The 7,586-nt window shown below is 41.6% G+C and overlaps 1 long non-coding RNA gene across 1 annotated transcript; it reads left to right on the top strand.

Annotated features, from left to right (window-relative positions):
• The first annotated feature begins 4,020 nt into the window (after positions 1–4,020).
• On the top strand, positions 4,021–7,189 carry LOC308649731. Its single transcript, XR_014022158.1, has 3 exons — positions 4,021–4,308; positions 6,792–6,900; positions 7,060–7,189. It is a non-coding gene; the product is annotated as an uncharacterized lncRNA (long non-coding RNA).
• The last annotated feature ends 397 nt before the right edge of the window (positions 7,190–7,586 follow it).

Genomic DNA, 7,586 nt, shown 5'->3' with positions numbered 1-7,586 from the left:
AAAAAAAAGTGTAGGAGAGCCTCCATTTTTACTTTCGCCCCAGAGCACCCAAATGCTTTGATTAAGAGGATACGAATCCTAAGGTCAGGGACAAGGGCACCTTCAGAAGAAGGGTGTTATTGCTCAAGTATCAGGATTCCCAGTTTAGTCCAAAGTGGAGGTGTACACAGTTTTTAGTAAACACAAATATCCTGAACTTCACTCATTTCACACACAAATTCATTTTCACATATATTATTCTAATTCACAAAACTTTGATGCTGATTTAAAAAAAAAAAGAAAGAATGCTTTCAGAGAGTAGGAATTTGTTACATCTTTCAAATGCTAACCAAATGCCTCTGGAGTGTGTATTCTTAATTAGAGTATTTTAACCATTAACTATCCCCAGGGTGCAAATTACAATTAAGGGTCACACTACATATTACTGTTTAAGTAGGAGTATTTTAGAGTAAATTATAGCAAATCTAACAATCACCACGTATAAGGGCTTTATAAAGCAAGAGTTCTGTCATTAATTAGCAAGTCTTTAATGTGTCCCAGCGAGTTCTTGATTCAGACTTTGATCTAAAAGGTCAGAAGTCATTCAGTTCTATCCTGGCCTTTTCAAGGAAAAGGAAGCTTGACTAAATGGATGGTTAGCACTTATCTGTGTATTCATTGATTTATTCAACTAATACTTATTGAGTTTAATGTATACAAAACACTGTGATAGCTTTGTAGGTGAATGGATGTAATTATGACAGTCTTTATATTAAAAGTATTTTCATAGTCCAGTATAAAAAGGCACATACATTTCAATATGATGTAATAAGTGCTATAATAAAGATCACCAAGGAAGATTTCACCAAAGAGATGAGATCTGCATGCAACTGACCTTGAACGTTAAGGAGAAATTTAGGGTATAATGGGGAACCAGAAGGGCTCTCCAGGAGAGGCAACAGTGGTGGAAATATACAGAGGTGTGAAAGAATGTGACTTGTAAAATAACAGCAGTGAAGCAGTCAGGTGTGGCTCAGGCTAAGGTGTGAAGAGTGCTGGACCATGACTCGAATAGTAGGTAGTATCAGAACACTGAAGGTCTTTCATGCCATCTTAAAGGTTTAGACTTAGTTCTGGAAATTATGGGAAGCCACTGAATGACTTCAACGAGAAGATAAGGTTTTCAGATTTGTGTTTTAGAAAGGTATCTTAGGATTGTGGAGAAAAATGTCAGTTCGTTGAGTTTCACTCTGTGAAGTAAGTATAAGAGGTATTTTCACTCACATTTGATGTAAGAGGCACTAGATCTGGTAAATACCATTCCAAAAAGGAGAAAAATCAACACATTGTCCAGAAAGGAATGTAGGTAGAAACCTCTGTGTAGTTCATCTTTGGCTTCAGTCTTCTTATCCTTGAAAATAATTATTAATCACTAAGTCTGGTTACACTGTTGATACCAGATTTTTGCATAATTGATTGGATCAGAATCTGAATCAGGTACTCTGAAGCTTCAATTTCAATGATTGGATGGTTGTGGGGATTGAATAAGAGGTGTAAAGCCCTTGTCATATATAAAAGCTAATCAAAAATCCTTTATTACTTGTATCCCTTCATACATCTGATTTTGTTTCAGCGAATAAGCCAGTGCTGAACACAAAGTCAGTATTCAATCAATATGTGCTCATTGGAAATTATGTACATTTTTAAAAATAGACTATTTTACATATACCTAGGTAGGAAACTAATTCTATAGTGAATTATCTTTATTTGCAAATCTTATTTTTTGCTGACTATTGTAAAAGCTAAAAGTTTAATTTTGCACAATTCTTCATACTTTCAAAGAATTTTTCAGCTATATTATTAGGGAAACTATGGGAAAATATATTCTTATCTCCAAGGAAGAAATGGGAAAAAACCTTTGCAGATACATTAAAGAATTCTTCCAAATGACACAGTACCAGTGTAATTTAACATACATTAAAGTGTCCCTGAAGCTGAACCCAAACTCAGACTTACTTTTTCCTTGCCCAATAATTTTTTCCATATGCCAAACTATTTCGGGTAAATAAAAATGTACCTACAGTGTACCTGAAGAAACAATTAATTTGACTAAAATAATATAAAGTATTAGACAATGAGCTGGGCCTGATGGCACAGGCCTGTAAACCCAGCAGCTCCAGAGGCTGAGGCAGGAGAATAAAAGTTCTGCAATTTAGTGAGGCCCTTAGCAATTTCGGAAGACCCTACATCAAAATAATAATAATAATAATAATAATAATAATAATAATAATAATAGACTGGGGATGTGACTCAGTGGTTAAGTGCTCCTGGGTTTAATTCTGTTCCGCCTCCTAAACTCCCCCTCACTCTTCTTACCCCCTCCCCAGAAAAGAATTATGCTAATTCATTTTAGGCTGGGCACAGAGTAGGCACTGATGTTTGCATAATTATAAACAACATGTAACAGCATGCCTATTACAGTGCCTGGTTTACAGTAATCCGTATATACAAAATAGTTATTGTTTAAATTCCTCTTTTCGATAAATATTTTAAAGGAGTCGCTTTCCCCTAATTAAACTTTAAGGATAAGGTTCATTATTTTAACAGTTTCTATTTGGGCCTAACACATCACATTGGAAAGCTGCCCTGTGCCTTAGGTGATTTATCCCTTCCACTACCCAGATGCAAATTACACTTTGCTTGCTAAACTAAGGACTCAAAAGCCCCTGATGGCTTTTTGTAGCCCTTTCTGACACAGCCAGAGAATTCAATGCCCTTCCCAATAGAAACAACTAAGCGCCTTCTCCTAAGCTGGAGGTCCGCTACAGTGAAACCTCCCGTATAAAAGGCAAGTAAGGGGCTGGGGATGTGGCTCAAGCGGTAGCGCGCTCGCCTGGCATGCGTGCGGCCAGGGTTCGATCCTCAGCACCACATACCAAAAGAGATGTCGTGTCCCCTGAGAACTAAAAAATGAGATATTTCCCATTGTTTGTTTTGTGTATTTTCTGTTTTATTCAATTACTTTAGTAATTTCTATCAGGATGAATAAAAATGAATGAAATCCTTATTTTGAAATAGATCATCTTTATTTTTTTTTTAGAGAGAGTGAGAGAGGGGAGGGGGAGAGAGAGAGAGAGAGAGAGAGAGAGAGAGAGAGAGAGAGAGAGATTGTTTTGTGTATTTTCTGTTTTATTCAATTACTTTAGTAATTTCTATCAGGATGAATAAAAATGAATGAAATCCTTATTTTGAAATAGATCATCTTTATTTTTTTGTTAAAGAGAGAGTGAGAGAGGGAGAGAGAGAGAGAGAGAGAGAGAATTTTTAATATTTATTTTTTAGTTGTCGGCGGACACAACATCTTTGTTGGTATGTGGTGCTGAGGATCGAACCCGGGTCGCACGCATGCCAGGCGAGCGCGCTACCGCCTGAGCCACATCCCCAGCCCTAGATCATCTTTATGATACAAAGTTTTATAAAAGTTTGGCTTATAGCCCATTATATCTATAAAAAAAATATTAAAAATTCTCTCTCTCCTCTGTCACTCTCTTTAAAAAAAAAAAAAAGGCAAATAAGAAGGCAGCGTCCCCTTTAACTCTCGCCCATCACGCCGGCAGCATCCAATCACTTTTCTCTGTGGCGCAGGCCTGGGCCTAGGTCTGGCTCCGCGGAGGACCGGCGCGAGACCAGCGCGCATGGGCGGAGCACAGAGTTTTGTCTGTCAGTGAGGTCGCCCGGCCTCCTAGCCTAGCTGAGCTCCCGGCAGGGCTGGGTGGGGGGCGGGGCCCGAGAGCTGCTGCGCCTGCGTGGTGGGCGTTCTTGGGGAGCAGTTGCTGCCGCCGCCGACGCCTCGGCCAGCACCGCCGCCGACGCCTCGGCCAGCACCGCCGCCGACGCCTCGGCCAGCACCGCCGCCGACGCCTCGGCCAGCACCGCCGCCGACGCCTCGGCCAGCACCGCCGCCGACGCCTCGGCCAGCACCGCCGCCGACGCCTCGGCCAGCACCGCCGCCGACGCCTCGGCCAGCACCGCCGCCGACGCCTCGGCCAGCACCGCCGCCGACGCCTCGGCCAGCACCGCCGCCGACGCCTCGGCCAGCACCGCCGCCGACGCCTCGGCCAGCACCGCCGCCGACGCCTCGGCCAGCACCGCCGCCGACGCCTCGGCCAGCACCGCCGCCACCACCACCACCCTGCGTTGGGGTGAAAAATTAGGAATTCCTGCGGCTGGTTAACGATGAAGCAGAGTTGGAACGTGCCGGCTTTCCTCAGCAAGCTGTGGACATTTGTGGAGGAAACCCACACCAACGAGTTCATCACCTAGAGCCAGGTATGGTCAGGGCACTGCGGCCTCCGAGCGCCTCCTCCCGCTCCCTCCCGCGGGGTTGTCCCTCGCGGCCTGAGGCTAGACGCTCCCTGCCAGGCGCGGGGGGCTGTGCGGCACCGCGCGGCCTTTGCGCGCAGCCTCTAGAGGACCCTCCCAACCGCCTCCTCCCGCTCCCTCCCGCGGGGTTGTCCCTCGCGGCCTGAGGCTAGACGCTCCCTGCCAGGCGCGGGGGGCTGTGCGGCACCGCGCGGCCTTTGCGCGCAGCCTCTAGAGGACCCTCCCAACCGCCTCCTCCCGCTCCCTCCCGCGGGGTTGTCCCTCGCGGCCTGAGGCTCCACGCTCCCTGCCAGGCGCGCGGCGGCTGTGGGGCACCGCGCTCGGCCTTTGCGCGCAGCCTCTAGAGGACCCTCCCAACCGCCTCCTCCCGCTCCCTCCCGCGGGGTTGTCCCTCGCGGCCTGAGGCTCCACGCTCCCTGCCAGGCGCGCGGCGGCTGTGCGGCACTGCAGGCGGCCTTTGCGGGCAGCCTCTAGAGGACCCCTGGTATTGTTCACGAGGGGAGCTGGGGCCCGGCCGCACCACTCGCCAAGCGCCACGGTGGGGGAGGGCGGCCCGTAACGGATTACAGGTGTGTACCACCGCGCCTGGCTTTTTGTTTTTTTTTTACGAATAAACTTTTAAGTATCTTGTAATAGCACCGCTTCATCTTTACTTTAAAAATCTTCTTTTTAAATTAAGAGAGAATTTGACGTATTGGTTAATTTAGGGAGAATTAATGGTTTTACAACACACTTGTCCTCTTTATTTTAGTATTAAAGATTCTGTGTATGTATATACTTGTGTGTATTTTAGGTCCTGTATATTTTTAAAACTTTTTTTCGATTCTTAACATTGTTGTATTGTTACTGGTATATTTTTGTTCTGTTGCAGTTGCAGTTTGTTTTAAAGGTTTTGCATTTCACAGGAAATACAAAAGTTTTAAAGGTTTGCATTTCATGTCTTGAATTCAGGTGGGATTGATTTCTGTGTGTGGTTTGAGGGATCTGGTTTCACTATTTCCTACATATTCAGTTGTCTAGCACCTTTATTGAAAAGCCCAGTAGTTGATTTCCAAATCATCGATGTTCCCACTTGTTTTTTTAATTGTAGCAAAATGTAAATGGCATAAAACTAACTGTTTTTGCCATTTTTAAGATACAGTTTGGTGGCATTAAATGCATTCACATTGTTAGGTAACATTTATTGCCTTCTACCTTCAGAATGTTTTTCTTCTTTCTACACTAAACTCCATGCCCACAAAATAGTAATGTCCAACTCTTTTTGCTGCTCCTAACCACCACCATTCCACTTTGTTTTTATGAAATTGACTTTTCTAGATATTTCATGTAAGTGGAATTGCATAGTATTTATACTTTTGTGACTATCTTATTTCATTTATCATAGTGTCTTTAAGGTTCATCCATGTTGCAGCATGTGTCATGACTAACTTTTTAAGACTGAATATTTCATTGTATATACTACATTTTGTTTATCCATTCAACTGTTGGACATTTTGGTTGTTTCTACCTTTTGGCTATTATAAATAATGCTTCAAAGTTTATGCTTCTTTTTCTTCTTTTAAGTACATATCTATAACAGGAATTGCTGGATATTATAGTGATTGTTTTAATTTTTTGAGGAACTACTATACTCTTTCCATAGTAGCCACACTTTTATATTCCATTGGCAATTCACACGAGTTCAAATTTCTCCACATCTTCATCAATACTTATTTTTTGTTTTTTGCTCATGACCATCTTAATGGCTACGAAGTAGTAGGTATCTTATAGTGGTTTTGATTTTATTTCTAATGATTAGTGATATTGAGTGCCTTTTCATGTGCTTATTGACTATATTTATAAATGTTCTTTGGAGAAAGGTCTACTACAGTCCTTTGTTTTGTTTTGTTTTAGTTAGGTTGTTTGATTTTTGTTGTTGAGTTGTAGGAGTTTTGTATGTATTGTGGATATTTATTAGATCCTCCTCCCTCAGCCTTCCTACCCTCTGGGATTACAGGCTTGGGCCCCCTCACCTGGCCACTGTTAACTTTCAGTGTTAATGTAGTAAACATATAGCTTCGAGTTTTGCAGTTGATTTGTAATCAGTGCATCTTAGTATAGTGTCTACTACAGATACTGATAAAATGTGTTTCCTTTTAATTTATCTTATTTATTTTATTGTTATACAAGATAGCAGAAATGGTCTATTTTTCTTATTTAATGGAAATGCTAATGATATAATGCAGTATTTGGTGTCAGGTAGATATCAAAAAAGTTAATTGCAGTTTGGCACTTAATTGCAATTTGTTGTTGTTGTTGCCATTATCAGGAATAGAATTTTGATTTGAAGGTATCATGGAAGGACTGGTTGGTCAGGACAGGTTTGGGATTCATATATATGAGTGTGCCAGAGAACCTTAACTAATTGACCTTTTCTGGTTTTTCTTTAGAATGGCCAAAGTTTTCTGGTCTTGGATGAACAAAGATTTGCAAAAGAAATTCTTCCAAAATACTTCAAGCACAATAACATGGCAAGCTTTGTAAGGCAACTAAATATGTGTAAGTATGGACAGCAGTTTATTTGTTCTGCTAACCAATTACTGATTAAACCATTTTTTTTCTCATTAAGATAGATGATAAAGGAAAATTCCACACAAGCATTGTGACTTTTTGACTGTTGTCTAATTCCAGTGTGATTAAATTTTCAATTTTTTTCAGATGGTTTCCGTAAAGTAGTACATATTGACTCTGGAATAGTAAAGCAGGAAAGAGATGGTCCTGTTGAATTTCAGCATCCTTACTTCAAACAAGGCCAGGATGACTTGTTGGAGAACATTAAAAAGAAGGTGAGTTGTTGCACACACAAAAAATCTTATGTACTACTCATCCCCGCCCCCTCCTCCTTTAAAATTCTTTCTTGAGTTCTATTAGGAAAAAGTAGGACACAAAAAGTAGGGAATAAAAGAACCTAAGAGATTTGCCCTACTTGATATTTGCTCTGCATAGGTGTGGGAGAATGTTATTTAAACCTTTTCTTCAAAAAGATGCTTTGTTTTGTTTTATGACATTACTTGATAGGTTTTCCTAACTTACAAAAGTAATAAGTTTATATATATATATATATATATATATATATAGAGAGAGAGAGAGAGAGAGAGAGAGAGGTATTTTACTACTCTTAGTAAGCAGCTGAGATTTTTCCCTTTAATAGTTTCCAAGGGCTTGAGAGTAGTTCCTTGAAGTAT

This window comes from Spermophilus citellus (assembly GCF_964194105.1).
Source record: "Spermophilus citellus genome assembly, chromosome: 5".
NCBI classification, from domain to species: Eukaryota; Metazoa; Chordata; class Mammalia; order Rodentia; family Sciuridae; genus Spermophilus; species Spermophilus citellus.
The sequence above is the reverse complement of the archived record's forward strand: the minus strand, read 5'-3'. Positions and strand labels throughout refer to the sequence as shown.